Raw genomic sequence first — 19,575 nt, forward strand, 5'->3', positions numbered from 1 at the left:
TATTTTCGATTCTCTTGGCCTCATTTCTATGCTTGTAAAATATGTCTATTAGCTGTGACTTTTATGTTTGTGCCATGGGGATGGACATAACTTGTAATGTTTCTTTGTTAGCTCAGTATTACATTATGTTTTCAGAGCTGCATCCAGGAAGAGGAATACCAGCTCTCCCGGTATAAAAAGGGTTGGGGAAATCGTCTGCCAGCCACTGTACTGTTACCAATATTTAAAATTTCAAAATATATTCTTGCATAGCAATATGCATACATAGTTTAAAAAGCTATTGGTACAGAAGGGCTTAACCGGAAATGCAATTGTCCCCTGCTTTACCCCTCCCCACCACCAGAGGGAGACTCTTTTGACCATTTCTGTTTTCAGGGGATTATTTCAGTATCTCTAAATGTTTTTCATTTCCTACTATTTTTTAATTTATCCACTTTGAATTGCTGACTGCCAACTCCTCAAAAAGACTACTAGAAAAACTTGTTTATCAAGCAAATTTAAGTTAATTAGATTTACTGCAGAAGGGAGAAGAGTCCCAGAATCTTCCTAGAGTGTCAGAAAGGGGAGATCAGAGGAGGATATATATGAAGTTATGGGTGATTTAAGGCAAGTCTTACAGGGAAGAAACTGATTGGAATTGGGCTGAGTTAAGGGGTTGCTAATTTTGGATTGATGGGCACAAGATGATATTTGAAGGAAATGTTGATGAGGGGCATCTGGGTGACTCAGTCTGTTAAGCACCTGACTCTTGGTTTCAGCTCAGGTCACGATCTCACGGTTCATGGGTTGGAGCCCCACATCAGGCTCTGCGCTGACATTGTGGAGCCTGCTTGGAATTCTCTCTCTCTCCCTCCCTCCCTCCCTCCCTCCCTCTCTCTCTCTCTCTCTCTCACACACACACACACACACATACACACACACACACTAAATAAATAAACTTAAAAATGTTGATAAGCAACATTTAGCCTTGATAGCCTTCATAAGTAAGCTGTGTAGTTAGTTTGGTCTTATCTACCAGAAGCAGGTATTCCCTAGAGTAGGGAACTAAGTTATTTATAGTTTGGTGCCCATATTATTTAGCACAGAAACAGAAAGCAAGTTTGGTCTGGGTTCCTGGGCCTTGAGTAAATTCCTGCTATGGTGAATATAAGTTGAATAGGTTATCTACACCCTGACCCCCACCCCATTCCTCAGAACTAGTTCCTCTAGTGACCGACTCTACTCCTTCAAATTAGAAACATAAACTTCTTATTTTTTATTGTGTCACCAGATACCATCTCTTCATCATCCTTTTCCATGTCCCCTAAATTTGTTCTATGATTTTGTACCGTGAATTTGTTCTACGATTCTTGGTTTCAAGGAAACACCTGTTTTTCAATCTGCCAAATTGAATTGCATCTAACTTAGACTTCAATAATCTAGTTGGCGTGATGTCTAATCAGCATTGTTTTGGCCACTCTTCCTCTCAGTGCTGGAAAATGATCCTAGGGACCTATGAGTATCCAGAAAAACCAGTCAGTGGTGACTGTTCTGTTCCTCCCTCACCTGAATTCACGCCAGGGAGGATAATTCTGAAGGCACTCCTCTTCCCTTTTTTTTCATGATAGACCTGGCTACTGGGACTTCATACCATCTTTCAACACCATTAAGTTTGGTGCTCAGTCCCCCAGAGACTGATCCCATCAAAGCTTTCGTCAGCCTCTAAGCTCTATGTGGGAATGGGGCACGGGTCTTCATCTTCCTTGAGCCCTTTCATTTCCCTGGCATTAGGGGACTCCAGCTTCATAAAAGGTCAGAATATTTAACTTCTCTTCAATTTTTGAAAACCTCCATCTGTGCCACAACCAGGTTCTAGCATTCTTTTTTTTTAAATTTTTTAAATGTTTGTTTATTTTTGAGATACAGAGCACGAGTGGGGAAGGGGCAGAGAGAAAGAGGGAGAGAGAGAACAGGGGAGGGGCAGACACAAAGCAGGCTCCAGGCTTTGGGCTGTCAGCACAGAGCCTGACACAGGGCTCAAGCTCACGAACCGTGGGATCATGACCTGAGCCGAAATCGGCGCTTAACCGATTGAGCCACCCAGGCGCCCCAGGTTCTAGCATTCTAATACATGTAGCAGATAAAATCATGGGCTCTGCCCAGGTTGAAATCATTACTTTCTCCAGATTTATCTATGTGTTGGAGCTCTCTAAATCTCAGTTTTCCTAGCTAATGGGAATGATAACAAATCCACCGCATTTGGTTATAGTGATAATGAAATAATTTAATTGTCCTAAAGCATGCTTTGCACCATGCCGGTACTTACTAAACCTTCAGTAAATGTCAGCCATTATTATCATTATCATTATATTGCTCTGTGATTGGAGGGTTATTAAATACAAAGACTTTAACTCTCCCCTGGGGCAGGGGAAGCTGAATTCTCTGGGATTTAAGCCTTGGCTCCACTTTAGGGAGGCGAGGAGAAAAATAACATGAAAACTAGAGACAGATTATTTCTCAACTGTGTACTCTGTCACATCAGAAGTCTTGGTTTTAAGACAGTGCAGGGCTTCCATAGACCAGGAATTGGCAAACTAGGCTTGTGGGGCCCCTTGCCTGATGTTATAAATAAAGTTTTATTGGAATATAGCCATACCCATTTGTCTAAGTTGTGTTTTTGCTTGAAAGCAACCATAGACTACATAAATGTATGGCCCACAAGACTGAGAGACTTAATATCTGTCCCTTGAAGAAAAAGTTTGCTAGTTCTAGATCGAGACCATTTAGGTTGTCTAAGGATTTAAGTTAAAGTGCATTAAAACAAACCCTCCCCATCTTCACCCATGAATAGTGTGGCAGTTGAGGCTAATGTAACCTGGCATGCTCAGCCTTCCAATGGAAGGAGGACATTGACAGACTTTTCATGTTCTCTGAGTGCTGAAGAGAAATGAGTGTCCAGGAGCCTCCCAATGACTTTCTCCACGTGCTATGGTGGGCCCCCAAAACTTTTTTCTGATCCTGCCTTTAGACATAGATACAAAGAGCCCAAGTTTTAGAGGACCCCACATGTGACAAATATCCAGCACAAAGATCATTTTTCTTTTCACTCTTGTAAGAAAGTTCAGTAAACCATTGAGTGAACAACAACTAAGGAAGAATGGCCTTTGAACCTACTTGGGATTTCACAGCTTGAGAACATAAGACTGAGGGCTTGCAAGTGTGGGGGTGGGGGCTAGGGGTAGAAAACCACAGCTGTTGTGCTTTTGCTTCATGTTGAGTTACCTAAGCTGATGTCTAGATGGATTGGGTTCCTCAAATAAGTAGGTGCTGTAGTTTTAGGGTTTTCTCCTCCAACAGCATTTGGAGGTATAGTCACACACCATACAATTCATTCGATGTGTGCAATCCAAAGGCTTTTAGTATGCAATCATCACTAATTTTAGAACATCATCAATTTTAGAACATTTTTGGAAAGAAACTCATACCTGTTAGCCGTCACTCCCTATTTCCTCCTGACCCTCTCAGCCCTAATGTCTGTTTCTAGAGATTGCTTACTGTAGACATTTCATGTAAACAAAATCACATATGTGGTGTTTTGTGGCTGATTCCTGTCACGTAGCACAAGGTGTTTAAGGTCCATCTGGCTATGGCCTGTATTGGTGCTACACTCCTTTTTATTGTCAACTATTCCATTGTCAGGTCATCAGTTGATACACATCTGGGTTGTTTCCACTTTGTGGCTATTAAGAATAATGCTGCTATGAACATTCATGTACAAGTTTTTGTGTGGGCATGTACTTTTCACTTCTCTTAGCTACCTAAATGTGCATTTTCTAGGCAATGTGATAACTCTGTGTTTAGCTTTTGGAAGAAATGCCAACCTTTTTCCAAAGTGGCTGCACTGCACCATTTTATATGAACACCAGAAACATACGAGGGTTCTGATTTTTTCCCATCCTCGCCAACACATATTATTGTTGTGTCTTTTTAGTTATAGTCATTCTAGTGGGTGTGAAGTGGTGTCTCATTATGACTTTGATTTGCATTTCCCTAATGAGTTATGATGATGAGAATTTGTTCGTGTGTTTATGGCCATGTATGTGCCTTCTTTGGAGAAATGTTTATTCTGATCCTTTCCCCATTAAAAATTTTTTTTTAATGTTTATTTTTGAGGGAGAGAGAGAGAGAGAGACAGAGAATTAGTGGGGGAGGGGCAGAGATAGAAAGAGACACAGAATCCGAGGCAGGCTCATGGCTCTGAGCTGTCAGCACAGAGCCCGATACGGGGCTTGAACTCATGACCCAGGCAGTGACCTGAGAGGAAGTCAGATGCTTAACGGACTGAGCCACCAAGACACCCAATCCTATGCCCATTTTTAAATTGTGTTATTTGTCTTTTTTATAGTTGAGATGTGAGAGTTCTTTGTGTAGTCTAGATACAAGTCCCTTATCAGATATATGATTTGCACATATTTTCTCCTAATCTATGGGTTGCCTTTTCATTTTATTATGGCATCCTTTGAAGCTCAAAAGTCTTAATTTTTTTAAGTTTATTTATTTATTTTGCGAGAAAGAAAGCATGACTGGGAGAGGAGCAGAGAGGGAGGGAGAAGGAGAGATAGAGAGAGAAAATCCTGAGCAGGCTTCACACTGTTAGTGCAGAGCCCAATACAGGGCTCAAACTCACAAACTATGAGATCATGACCTGAGCTGAAGTCGAACATTTAACTGACTAAGCCACCCAGGCACCCCTCAAAAGGTCTCAATTTTTGATGAAATCTAATTTATCTATTTTTATTTTGTCTTTTGTTCTTTGGTGTTGTATCCAAGATCATGAGTATTTACTCCTTCTTACATTTTCTTTTAAGAGTTTTTCAGTTTTACCTCCTAAGTTTAGTTCTATAATTCATTTTGAATCACATTTTCTATATGATAGAGATGAAACCTCATTCTTTTGTTTGTGGATATTCCAATACCATCTGTTGAAAAAAAATACTATTTTCTTCATTAAATTGTCTTGGCACTTTTGTGGAAAATCAATTGACCATAAACGTGAGGTTATGTTTCTGGATTTTTAATTCTATTTTATTGATCTATCCATCCACCCTTATAGATATACACCACAGTGTCTTGATTACTGATTGCTGTTGCTTTGTGGTTATTTTTGAAATTAGGAAGTATGAGTTCTCCAACTTGGCTCTTCTTTTTTCAAGGTTTTTTGGCTATTCTGGGTCCCTTGCTTTTCCATGTGAATTGTAGGATCAGTTTGTCAATTTCTGCTAAAAAGACGGCTGAAATTTTGTCATGGATTGTGTTCAGTCTGTCAACTGATTTAGGAAGTATTGCCATCCTAACAATATTAAGTTGTCCAATCCGAACATGGAATGTCTTTTCATTAATTTGGGTTTTCTTTAATTAAAAAACTGTTTTATAGTTTTCTGAGTCTATACTTTTCACTTCTTTTTTAAACTTATGTCTATGCAGTTTATTCTTTTTGATGTTATTATAAATGGAATTTTTTTTCTTAATTTTGGTTTTGGATTGTTCATTGCTAACACCTAGAAATACAATGGCTTTTTGTATACGGATCTTCTATCCTGCAATCTTGCTGAACTTGATCATGAGTTCCAATAGTTTTTTAAATCTGTTTACCACTCAGAAGTCTTGGCCCCGAGTTCAGGTCTACCTTTCACTCTGCCTTGCCCAGCATACCTGTGCAACCACACAGTCCAATAGGCTTTTAACATCCAAGCTGGAGGGCTATTCCTAGACTTTGGCCTGCAAGAGCTATCTGTGAGTTGGTGGCAAAGGGCTAGGTTGATTTATGTCTTCTAAATATTTCAACATGCTATGTAGTTTACATTTGTACTTTTCCCCTGGATCCCACAAATGACAGGGATGGGCTTGTTTTTGGTCTAAAACTCTACTGCTTTTACCACTCCCACTACTACCCACTTGCCTCAATTCTAATGCATAATATTCTATTATTAGAATATTCATTCACTCCAGTTAAGGCATTATTCTTTTAAGACTCCCGTTTATCAGGGATAGATTGTTGAAATGAGGCTAGAGGACTGACCACTTATCAGGCACAATGTAAAGTAAATGGATTACACTAGGAATGTGTCTTTTGGGGGGGGGGTGGCGGGGAGGAGGAATCATGATCAGAGTGGCCATAATGCTTGTCCCTCTTTAAATGGAAGAAATAAAAGGTAAACTTTGTTTCCTGAAATCTTAATTCAAAAGAAATCTAGCATTTTCTCCAAAATGATTTTTTCCCTATCCATTTTATTTTTACTCTTTTTTTTAATTGTTTTTTATGATGTATTAAATTGAACCATTTACTTGCAGTATGCTAGTTAAGACAATTTCCTTAGCATTTGCTGAATGATTTGGCAGGCTAGACGTCCTAGAGCTAAATTGTAAAATCCCATTAAAACCTAGTCATATAAAAATAAAAGATGTGGCCTGGTGCACTCTGTGACACGTTATGGTGAGGTCTCATCAGATTACAATAACAAATGCCAAAAAGAAATGACGACTGTGTAAAAGAATATGATGAAGAAAAAGGAGTGTATTAGTGATGCAGCCAACTGCATTTAATTAAATTCCATGTCCAAATTAGTTCTCTGATTGGCATGTAAAAAGAAAACATGTTTACTCTGATAGTTCAAATAGCACAGTTGTTGTTTTAGCATACAGGCCTTTTAGCCTCTCTCTCTCTCTCTCTCTCTCTCTCTCTCTCTCTCCCTCTCTCCCTGTCACTCTCTCTCTTGTGAGTTTCTTGCCACCTCAAGGATGAAGTAGGTATTACTGAAGTCTCTCATCGCTCAGGTGAAGAAACATGTTCACCTGGGTAAGTTGTTTGCCCAGGTGACAAGCTAGTAAAGAGAAGAGCTGAAATAAACTGATGTCAAGATAATTCCAGAGTCTGTGGTCTTTCATTTCTGCCAAGGGTTGGCAAACTACAGCCCACAGGCTGAATCTGGGCAGCGCTCTGGTTTTTTTTTTTTTTTTTTTTGTACAGCCCATGAACTCGGAATGGTTACTTTATTTCTAAGTAGTTTAAAAAAATCAAAAGAACAATATTTCACACCATGTGATATAAAGATCAAATGTAAATGTCCACATATAATGTTTTAATGGAACATGGCCATGTCCATTCATTTATATATTGCCTGTGACTGTTTTCCCACTGCAATCATGGAGTTGAGTAGTTGCAACAGAAGTTATATGGCCAGCAAAGCCAAAACCTTTTTCTATCTGGCCCTTTATAGAAAAAGTTTGCCCGTAGCAACCCTCACATACTAAATTAAACATTAAAATGGAGGCTGGGTCCAGAGATTTGTGTATTTTAAATAAAGCCTCAGTATCATTTTGAACACTTCTCAAAGTAATTATTATTACTGTCCTACGTCATGATTATTTGTGTATTTCCTTCCTTTCCCCATTGAGCCTTGAGGGCTAGGACTATGCTGAAGTATCTTTGAACAAATAAAGGAGGATGGAGTATTAGGCATATACTTCTGAGTTTCTACTATATGCCAGGTACTCTTCAGTGATAAAAGAGAATACCTATAGTCTGAGGACACGTACAAGGGCTTTGGTACAGCTACGTGAGAAAGAAGCTCATATTAACTAAGTACAATAATACTTGCTACTCATAATGGTAACTCTAAGACCTTTCGATTAGAAGGTAGAGGAGGGTCAGTAAAGTATGCTTCTGGGTAGGCACTTCTAGAAAACAGAAAAGCAAGGCAAGCCCCTCCATACCATTTACACAGAGTTTTATTTAGGATAACTTACCGACAGAGGGGATCGAGCTCATGGATGATCCAGGTGGTACACAGGTATTCTCTACCCCCATTCTTTGCCCATTCTGGACCTTAAACCCCGGCTTTTGTGAAGGGGCAGGGTGGCGAGGTCACAGGGTAGTTCTCTAAAGTGGTACCATCTGTGTGCCAGAGGGCCTCGACCAGTTATCTAAAGTGGAGCCTTCTGTGTGCCACTTTAGGGAGGATCAGAACAAGGCTTCCTGCCTTCCAGTCAGGATATATAACCCCCACCGGGGCCAGGAGCACGTAGCCCCCAACGATGTCACTGCAAGAACATGAACAGGATGGTGGGCAAAGACGGAGTCCGTGTGATTAGCACTCCTTCACCCTTTGAATTTCAAAGATTAAATTACTTTGGTCCCACTGTAGTATTAGATGGAGCTTATCAAATTTGAGGGTTTATAATATCGGTAGTGCAAAAATAAGCTATCATGCATAGGTATCATTGGAACTTGGGGGCCACACCCCAGGGGGCTATCTATACAGTAATTTCCCCTTATCTCTGGTTTTACTTTATATGGTTTTAGTGACCTGCAGTCAGTCTTGGTCTAGAAGCAGGTGATCCCTATTCTGATATATTGTCAGCAGGTCAGTAGTAACCTAATGCTAGGTCACAAGGCCTACGTCATTCACCTCGTTTTATCTTATCATGTCAGCATTTTATCATCTTGCATCATCACATGAAGAAGGGTGAGTACATTCCAATAAAATATTTTGAGAGAGAGAGTGAGAGAGACTACATTCATGTAGCTTTTATTACAGGGTATTGTTATAAATGTTTTCTTTTATTATTGTTATTCCCTCACTGTGCCTAAGTTAGAGATTAAACTGTGTCTGTATAGGGAAAAAATAGTATACAGTTGGCCTTTGAATAAGACGGGGCTTGGGGCACCAACCCCGTGCACAGTTGAAAATCTGCCTAAACTTTGGACTCCGCCAAAACTTAGCTAGTAGCGTCCTGTTGACAGGAAGCCTTAACTGATAACAAACAGTTGATTAACACATATTTTGTATGTTATATGTATTATATACTGTATTCTTATAATAAAGGAAGCTAGAGAAAAGGTAACGTTAGGAAAATCATATGGGAGAGAAAATATATTGACAATACTGTGCTGTATCAACAAACAAACAAACAAAACCAACCCCACCTGTAAGTGGACTTAGTTCAAACCTGTATCGTTCCAGCGTCAGCTCTATATAAGGTTTGGTATTATCCACGGTTTCAGGCATCCCCTGAGGGTCTTAGAACATATTCCCCGTGCATAAGGGGTTGGGGGGGGGGAGTTGGCTACTGTATTTAGAATGGAATGGTGAATTGGTGTGAATCCTTAGGACTCATTTGTACAGCTGTTGTCTGCCTTTAAGGAAGAAAACAGATGGATGTCATTACACCACAGATAGAACCAGATAGAGCCCATTTTCACTTCAATAGGAAGGTGTCTGAAAATCAATTTGAGCACTTAGTATCATTATGATATGTACAATGTTGCGATGAATAAACCTAATGGATTTTAAAGTATTTTTAGAATTTTGACTTAATTATAATTTTCTAGGTACTGTTTCAAACCCCCTTTGTCAATATGCTAGGGTAGCCCATTAGAACTGGGAAATAAATTTCCAGTTGAAATATTGCCTCCATCTTTTGGTCATGGAAGGAGCGGCGGTTACCACGTTGCCAAAGCAGAGTCAATTTTTTGGAAACACTAGTACATTCCATAGAGAGCTGAAAGTAGAAAATTATAATGCTTTTAGAAAAAAAACCCCACCCAAAACCCAACTTCAATATTTTTTTAAAGTCTATTTATTTATTTTTTGCGAGATACAGAGACAGCACAAGTGGGGGAAGGGAAAAGAGAAAGGGGGAGACAGAATCCCAAGCAGGCTTCACACTTCCAGCCCAGAGCCCCAAGAGGCACTCAAACCCACGAACCATGAGATCATGACCTGAGCAGAAACCAAGAGCTGGACACTTAACCAACTGAACCACCCCAGCACCCCTAAAACCCAACTTTTAAAAAGACTACTTTTCTGTAGATTTATTTATTTTTGCATTTATTTATTTATTTATTTATTAATGCTTTAAAAAATTTTTTTAAATGTTTGTATTTATTTTTGAGACCGAGAGAAAGCACGAGCAGGGGAGGGGCAGAGAAAGAGGGAGACACAGAATCGGAAGCAGTCTTCAGGCTCTGAGCTGTCAGCACAGAGCCTGACCGGGGCTTGAACTCACGGACTGTGAGATCATGACCTGAGCTGAAGTCGGACGCTTAACCAACTGAGCACCCAGGCGCCCCTCTGTAGATTCATGCATTAGCTAGCTATAGCTGTGTAATAAATTGCACAAACATAGCTCAAAACAACAGATACTTTTTATCTCATAGTTCCTGTATGTCAGGAATCCAGGTATGGAATAGGTAGGTAACTGACTCAGGGTCTCTCACAAGATTACACGGCCAAGACTGACTGCGGTCATCTATAGAGTCAACTGAGGCTGGAGAACCTACTTGCAGGCTCATATATTTGGTGGCAGGATCTAATTGCTCATGGGACATTGGACTAAAGGCTTCAGTTGCCTACTAGAAGATGGCCAGAGGCCTTCTCAGTCCTGGCCACTTGAGCCCCTTCATAGGGCAGCTCACAACATGAGAGCCATAGAAGACAAATGGGAAATCTGAGTCATGTTGTAACCTAATCTCAGAAGTGACATTCCATGACTTCTGCTGTATTCTTATTTATTATAAGTAAGTGACTATATCCAACCAACCCTCGAGGAGAGGGACTTAGCATAAGGGCAGTGGCTATCAAGAGGTGGTAAAATACAATTTAATTTTTTCAGATTACAAAAGTAATACATACATACCCATTGAGAAACATCATGCATTGATAATGTACATATCGAGTGCCTACTACGTGCTAGGCATGGGACAAACCAACACAAGCAAGTTTCCCTGCCTTCCCGTAGCTTCTATTCTGGAGAGCCTAAAGCATTTAGAAGCTTATCGCTGGGCTTGGTACACAAGAAAGCTCTCAAAGATGTTAGTTATTTTTATTTTTGCACGGTAGACATCCTGTCACAGAAATAAAGCCAAGCTACCCAGTCTGTCGCATCTCTAATTCTATTGTAGACAGATATGATTTGCTTAACCAGAGCAGAAATGGCCTTTCTTTCACTTATGCTTGAAAGAGGCAATTTATAATAGTTTGTAACACTACATGCTTGTAACTGACTTTCTTGTATTTTTGTTTTTAAAGTGGCCTTTGCCCCTCCCCAAATAAAAAAATAAAAACCCCACAACCAAAACCAGTAAAGAGTCCCACAGAATGCCCTGATGACCACTGTATCCTTTTGTACTACATGTGCCGGGTTGACCTAACATCTTCCAGCTCTGAGTTATTTTAATTGCTTCTTTTCTGGATACATCTTTTCAGTCTCTTAAGTGTGCTTTAAAAAATGGGCTTCTTGAACTACCAACAAGATTTCAAATGTGTGCCTGGGTATGCCAGTAGTCTGCACTTGCTTTTCCTAATTAATATTCCAAATCTCAGAAACTGTCTCAAGGTTTTAATTGACTTTTGTCACCTCCATCTCATTCAAGTATTATGCTGGCCATTCTCGTACATTATTAATAGACCATGCGTGTGGTGCCTTCCCCCACCCCCCTGCCTGTTTAGTTCTTTCTTGAACTTTGCTTTGAATGACAATTGAAGGATAATTTATTGTATTGGGCTTCCAACACCAGTATAGTCGGCTATAGTTAATAAGGAAAAAACTGTCAATCAAATCAGTTACTCACTTGTGAGAACAGATATAGCTTATTTGTTCTGTACGTAGGTTCCTTATATAATATCTAACTAACCAACCCCCCCCCATCACAACCACTGAGAGAAGTATACTCACAAATCTGAGTTATAAAATATTTTTATAAAAGTGTTTATTTAATCTATCAGGTTGAGAAAAACATTTCCAAAATATATTTTCCAAATATAATAAAAGAATAAGAATTTTGATGAATATAGTAGTTGTTCATTAAAGTGGATTCTCTGAAAGCATTCTTTAAAATACTTGGCTGAAGTTCTTCCATTCATCATTCTCTGTTATTAATGTCACAGATTCTGCTGAATTAAATTTTTCCTAGACCGTTTCCAAGAAATTGCACACGAGTTGCCACCAAATGAATATCATTGGTGCCGTGGTGGTCATCCATCTGAAGCCTGTTGATTTTCTCTGTGGATGGATCTGCCCACTAGACTTCTAGATAGAACCTCTATTTGTAGCAATGTTGACTTTTCCCTATTCAAACAGGACATTTTTAATGCTCTTTTTAACTTCACATATCCATCTGAAAGTGGTAGCATAGCCAGCTTCTACTCACATGAAATGAGTGCAGGAAAACTACTGTGCATGCAGTTACTTTAACTAATGAATGAAAAGAAAACGCATCACAAAGAACCCAGCCCCATCAAGCATCACTGAAGGAGACAGGCCTAATACCTTTAGGATTATTCCCCACCCCACCCCCCAATTATCAAAACAGTGGAGTCCAAAGACAGCATAGTCACACGAATAACTATTTGGGGTGTGCTATCTTTCAAGCTAGGTGGGCATAGCCAGAGGAAAGTGAATGGATTGTCAGGAAATTACTTGGATGTTTCTGGTATGCTGGGCTGGTCATCTTCCTACTCCAGTATACGCTGAGCCACCCGATACTTTCCTGTGGCCTCTGACATACTTCCCGTATTCTTGCCATTATCCCATTCTTCTGTTAGGGATTCTCAACTGCAAATCGAAGGCATTTCTGGAATAACTATTTATCCTTGTGCCAGTCATTTACCTGCTCCCCTTCAGACCTGCTCCCTGCCTCCCCCTGCTGTGTTCAGTGTCCAGTTTGTTGACTCCTGCCAATGACATTTCCCCCAGCTCCCCTGGCAAGTGGATTCTGGCTGAGCTTGGCCATTGAGAGACACTGGAAGGGGACTGGAGGAAAAGAGGAGGGGATAAGCCAATGTATTTTTTTCTCTCTCTTTCTACCTTGGGTACAGATGGCAGTCCATAACTGGCTGTATCTCCATGGTTCATGCTGTCTGTGGGTGACTCTCTCCCTCTTTGGTCCATTGTCCTATTGAGCGGCTCCAGCTTTGGGCTCTGTGAGCACCACATGCTCTCACGCCGCTGCCCGAGGGTAGTAGCCACGTTCCGCTCTTGCAAATCTTTGGCTGGCCATTTAGCTTTTCAGTTCATCTAACCTTTTGTAACTAGTTGTCTATATTAACTTCTTTTCCCAAACTAACTGACGTGAAGACTTCTGCTTCTGGGAAGATGGAATAACTTACTTTACCCTATTCTTCTCCAAGTAAAAGCCCTGGAAATAATGTAATGTAATAATTATATGATTTATATTGTAAATTATATGTTTTTATTGTGTTATAGCATATTATATTTCAAATCTAAGAAGACTATGAAAGGTGGAGAGAAGGCAGACTGGCTAAGGATCTCAGGACCCAAATAACAACATGACAATGAATCTCCTGGGTTTTCCTTTTTTCCCTCCTATATCCCAGCCCAGCTACTAAAGAAACTGGCAACCCCAAAGCACCAATGGGTGCAGATCAATGAGTCCCAGTGAAAGCCTGCTTTCTTTAGCCAAATGACCAGGAAAAGGGCAGCCTAGAAAGACAGAGGACTTTCAGAAAACAGCTGCTCTCAAGAAGATAATTGTTGCCCACCACCCCTCCCCATCTACAGAGATGGTGTGAGGAGCTGAGCCGCATCTGTGTCAAACACAGAGCTCCTAAAAGCTATGAAATTAAAAATGATAGAGCTAAGAAATGAAGTGGTCAAATCCACAATTATACCCAAAAACATAGTTGATGGAACAGCTAGACAGAAAATTAGCAAGGTTACGGAAGAACTCAACAACACCATCGACCACCAGAAGCTAACTGCCATGTATGAAAACACTCCACCCAAGAGTGGAATCCACATACTTTGTGAGTGCCCATGGTACGTATGCCAAGATAAGCTACATGCCAGGCCATCAAACAAACCTCAACAAATTTAGAAGAACTGAAACCATGCAGAGCATGTTCTTTGAGCACAAAGGAATCAGACTGGAAACCAATATGAGAAAGACAACAGAAAAATCTCCCAACATTTGGAAACTCAACAACACACTTCTAAGTAATCTATGTGCCAAAAAGGAAGTCACAAGGGAAATTAAAAAGACAATATTGCACTGAATGAAAGACTTCATATCAAATTTATAGGACATAGCAAAAGCAATGCTGAGAGGAAAGTTTATAGCATTAAATTTATAGCATTAACGCTTATATTAGGAAAGAGGAAAGTCTCACACCTATAATCTAAACTCTAAAGAGCCTAGATTGAAGAGCACTCAGTGAAGGGACTGTTAATAAAGGTCAAGGGCAGGGTTAAAGGAAACTAACAAGGAAGGATGAAGCATCCCCAGTGTAGCGGTGGGAGAAAGTACTACCACCCTTTATGCCTGAAAACACAAGAAGAGGGAGTTTCTGCAGAAACCTAGTGAGAGCTACAGCTTTAAGATAAGATGGCCTGGAAAGAGCTTGGTATTTGAAAGAGTAATGCAGCCAATGTCAGCTTGTGGGAAGGGAGTTAAGGAAATAAATACTCTGCTTTCTTTCTGTCCTCTGATCTTCTATGGTGCTGCCCCACTGACTGAATCCATAAGGAAACCATAGGACAAGGAATGTTTGTTGGTCCACAAAGGCCTCCCGGAGCATAGAATAGGGTGGGTACCAAGTATTTTCTAGAAAATTCTCTAGACCACCTTAATAAGGAAGGGAGCTATTTGTCATCATCAAACATGTTAGGGATTTGAATAGAGATGTTAGATTTTAATTTTTAATTATTTTTTAAAATTTACATCCCAGTTAGTTAACATATAGTGTAATAATGATTTCAGGAGTAGAATTCAGTGATTCATCTTTTACATATAACACCCAGTGCTCATCCCAACAAGTTTCCTCCTTAATGCCCCTTGCCCAAATAGTCCATCCCCCACCCAAAACTCCACCAGCAACCCTCAGTTTCTTCTCTGTACTTAAGAGTCTCTTATGGTTTGTCTCCCTCCCTGTTTTTATATTATTTTTGCTTCCCTTCCTTTATTTTCATCTGTTTTGTATCTTAAATTCCACATGTGAGTGAAGTCATATGGTATTTGTTTTTCTTTGACTGACTTATTTCACTTAGCATAATATAACCTAGTTCCATCCATGTTTTGCAAATGGCAAGACTTCATTCATTTTGATTGCCGAGTAATACTCCACTATCTCTCTTTCTCTCTCTCCACACACACACACACACACACACACACACACACACACACACTACTTCTTCATTCATCAGTTGATAGACATTTGGACTCTTTCCATACTTTGGCTATTGTCGATAGTGCTGCTATAAACATGGGGATGCATGTACCCCTTAAAAACAGCACTCCTCTATCCTTTGGATAAATAGCTAGTAGTGCAATTGCTGGGTCAAAGGGTAGTTCTATTTTTAATTTTTTGAGAAACTTCCATACTATTTTCCACAGTGGCTACCCCAGTTTGCATTCCCACTAGGAGTGCAAAAGTGTTCTTCTTTCTCCACATCCCTAACAATATCTGCTGTTGCCCAAGTTCTTAATATTAATCATTCTGACAGATGTGAGGTGGTGTCTCAGTGTGATCTTGATTTGTATTTCCCTAATGATGACTGATACTGAGCATTTTTTCATGTGTCTGTTAGCCATCTGGATGTCTTCTTTGGAAAAGTGTCTATTCATGTCTTTTGCCCATTTCTTCACTGGAATATTTGTTTTTTGGTGTTGAATTTGATAAGTTTTTCATAGATTTTGGATACTAACCCTTTATATGATGTCATTTGCAAGTGTCTTCTTCCATTCCGTTGGCTGCCTTTTAGTTTTGCTGATTGTTTCCTTCACTGTGCACAAGTTTTTATCTTGATGAGGTCCCAATAGTTTAATTTTGCTTTTGTTTCCCTTGCCTCTGTAGACATGTTGAGTAAGACGTTGCTGCAACTGAGGTCAAAGAGGTTGTTGCCTATTTTCTTCTCTAGGATTTTGATGGATTCCTGTCTTACATTTAGGGCTTTCATCTATTTTGAGTTTATTTATTTTATTTATTTTATTATTTATTTATTTTTGAGAGACAGAGAGTGAGCAGGGGTAGAGAGAGAGGGAGATAAATCTGAAGTTGGATCCAGGCTTTAAGCTGTCAGCACAGAGCCCAACACGGGGCTTGAACCCATGAATCATGAGATCATGACCAGAGCTGAAGTCGGAGTAACTGAGTCATCCAGGCACCCCTGAGTTTATTTTTCTGTATGGTGTAAGAAAGTGGTCCAGGTTTATTCTTTTGCATGTCACTGTCCAGTTTTCCCAGCACCATTTGCTGAAGAGACTGTCTTTATTCCACTGGATATTCTTTTCTGCTTTGTCAAAGATTAGTTGGCCATACATTTGTGGGTCCATTCTGTTCCATTGATCTATGTGTCTGTTTTTGTGCTAGTACCATACCGTCTTAATGATTATAACTTTGTAATACAGCTTGAAGTCCAGAATTGGGATGCCTCCAGATTTGGTTTCCTTTTTCAGGATTGCTTTGGCTATTCAGGGTCTTTTCTGGTTTTACACATATTTTAGGATTTTTTTGTTCTAGCTCTGTGAATAATGCTGGTGTTATTTTGGTAGGGATTGCATTGAATATGTAGATTGTTTTGGGTAATATTGACATTTTAACAATATTTGTTCTTCCAATACATGAACATGGAATGTTTTCCCATTTTTTTGTGTCAATTTCTTTTATAAGCTTTCTATAGTTTCAATTTCTTTTATAAGCTTTCTATAGTTTTCAGTGTATAGATTTTTTTCACCTCTTTGGTTAGGTTTATTCCTAGCTTTTTATGGTTTTGGAGCAATTGTACATGGTATCAATTCCTTGATTTCTCTTTCAGCTGCTTCATTATTGGTGTATAGAAATGCAACTGATTTCTGTACGTTGATTTTTACATCCTGTGACTTTCCTGAATTCATGGATCAGTTCTAGCAGTTTTTTGGTGGAGTCTTTTGGGTTTTCCACATAGAGTATCATGTCATCTGCGAAGAGTGAAAGTTTGTCCTTCTCCTGGCTGATTTGGATGCCTTCTATTTCTTTGTGTTGTCTGATGGCTGAGGCTAGGACTTCCAAACCTATGTTGAATAACAGTGGTGAAAATGGCCACCCTTGTCATGTTCCTAACCTTAGAGGGAAAGCTCTCAGTTTTTCCCTGTTGAGGATGATATTAGTGTTGGGTCTTTTGGTATGGCTTTTATTATCTTGAGATATGATCCTTTTATTCCTACTTTCTGGAGAGTTTTTATCAAGGATGCTGTGTTTCGTCAAATGCTTTTTCAGCATCTATTGAAAGGATCATATGGTTCTTATCGTTTCTTTTATTAATGCGACATATCACATTGATTGATTTGTGGATATTGAACCAGCCCTATATCCCAGGAATAAATCCCACTTGATCATGGTGAATAATTTTTTTAATGTACTGTTGGAATCAGTTGGCTAGTATCTTGTTGAGAATTTTTGCATCCATGTTCATCAGGGAAATTGGTCTGTAGTTCTTCTTTTTAGTGGGTCTTTGGTTTTGGAATCAAGGTAATGCTGGCCTCATAGAATGAGTTAGGAAATTTTCCTTCCATCTCTGTTTTTTGGAACAGCTTCAAAAGAATAGGTGTTAACTCCTCTTTAAATGTTTGATAGAATTCCCCTGGAAAGCCATCGGCCCTGGGCTCTTATTTGTTGGGAAATTTTTGATTACTGAATCAATTTCTTTATTGGTTATGGGTCTGTTCAAATTTTCTGTTTCTTCCTGTTACAGTTTGGTAATTTATATGTTTCTAGGAATTTGTCCATTTCTTCCAGATTGCCCACTTTATTGGTATATAATTGCTTATAATATTCTCTTATTATTGTTTGTATTTCTGCGGTGTTGGTTGTGATCTTTCCTCTTTCATTCCTGATTTTATTTATTTGGGTCCTTTCCTTTTTCTTTTTGATCAATCTGGCTATGGGCTTATCAATTTTGTTAATTCTTTCATAGAACCAGCTCCAGTTTCATTGATCTGTTCTACTGTTTTGTTTTGTTTTTTTAATTTTGATATCATTGATTTCTGCTCTGATCTTTACTACTATTTCCTGTCTTCTGCTGATTTTGGGCTTTCTTTGCTGTTATTTTTTCTAGCTCTTTAAGGTGTAAGATTATACCTTATTTGAGACGTTTCTTCCTTCTTTAGGAAGGCCTGAATTCCTATATGCTTCCCTCTTATGTCTGCCTTTGCTGGATTCCAGTGGTTTGGGGCTGTCGTGTTTTCCTTTCATAGACTTCTATGTACTTTTTAATTTACTCTTTAATTTCTTGGTTAATCCATTCATTCTTTAGTAGAATGTTCTTTAATCTCCAAGTATTCATGGTCTTTCCAAATTTTGTCTTGTGGTTGATTTCACGTTCCATACCATTGCAGTCTGAAAATATGCAAGGTATGATTTCAATCTTTTGGTACTCATTGATGGATAATTTGTGTGCCAGTATGTGATCTATTCTGGAGACTGTTCCATGTGCACTTGAGAAGAATTTGTATTCTGCTGTTTTAGGATTAAATGTTCTCAATATACCTGTTGAGTCCATCCGGTCCAATGTGTCATTCAAAGCCATTGTTTCCTTGTTGATTTTCTGCTTAGATTACCTGACCATTGTTGCAAGTGGGGTGTTGAAGTCCCCTACTATTATGTTGTTATCAATGAGTTTCTTTTTGTTTGACATTAATTGATTTATATATTTGGGTGCTTCACATTGGGAGCATAAATATTTACAATTGTTTGATCTTATTGGTGGATCGACCCCTTAATTATGATAGAATGCCCTTCTTCATCCTTGTTACTGTTCTTATTTTATTTTATTATTTTTTTTAATTTTTATTTTTGAAGGAGAGAAAGAGACAGAGCATGAGCGCGGGAGGAGCAGAGAGAGAGGGAGACACAGAATTTGAAGCAGGCTCCAGGCTCTATGCTGTCAGCACAGAGCCCAACGCAGGGCTCGAACTCACAAACCACGAGATCATGACCTGAGCCGAAGTCGGATATTCAACCGACTGAACCACCCAGGTACCCCACTGTCCTTATTTTAAAATCTGGTTTGTGTGATATAAGCGTGGCTACACCAGCTTTCTTTTGGCGACCATTAACATGATAGATGGTTCTCCATCCCCTTACTTTCAATCTGTAGGTGTCTTTAGGTCTAAAAAGGGTCTCTTGTAAGCAGCATATAGATGGGTCTTGTTTTCTTATCCATTCTGATACCCTATGTCTTTTGATTGGAGTGTTTAGTCCATTGGCATTATAAAGTGAGTATTGAAAGACACGAATTTAGTGCCATTGTGTTGCCTGTAGAATTGGAGTTTCTGGTGTTGTTCTCCGGTCTTTGTTGCTTTGGTATTTTTTGTTTTGTTTCATCTTTTCTCCACTCAAAGAGTCCCCCTTAAAATTTCTTGCAGGGCTGGTTTAGTGGTCATGAACTCCTTTAGTTTTGTTTGTCTGGGAATCTATTTATCTCTCTTTCTAATTTGAATGACAACCTTGCTAGATAAAGAATTCTTGGCTGCATATTTTCTGATTCAGCATGTTGAATATATCCTGCCACTCCTTTCTGGCCTGCCAAATTTCTGTGAAT

Source organism: Acinonyx jubatus, chromosome A2 (genome assembly GCF_027475565.1).
Source record: "Acinonyx jubatus isolate Ajub_Pintada_27869175 chromosome A2, VMU_Ajub_asm_v1.0, whole genome shotgun sequence".
Classification (NCBI taxonomy): Eukaryota; Metazoa; Chordata; class Mammalia; order Carnivora; family Felidae; genus Acinonyx; species Acinonyx jubatus.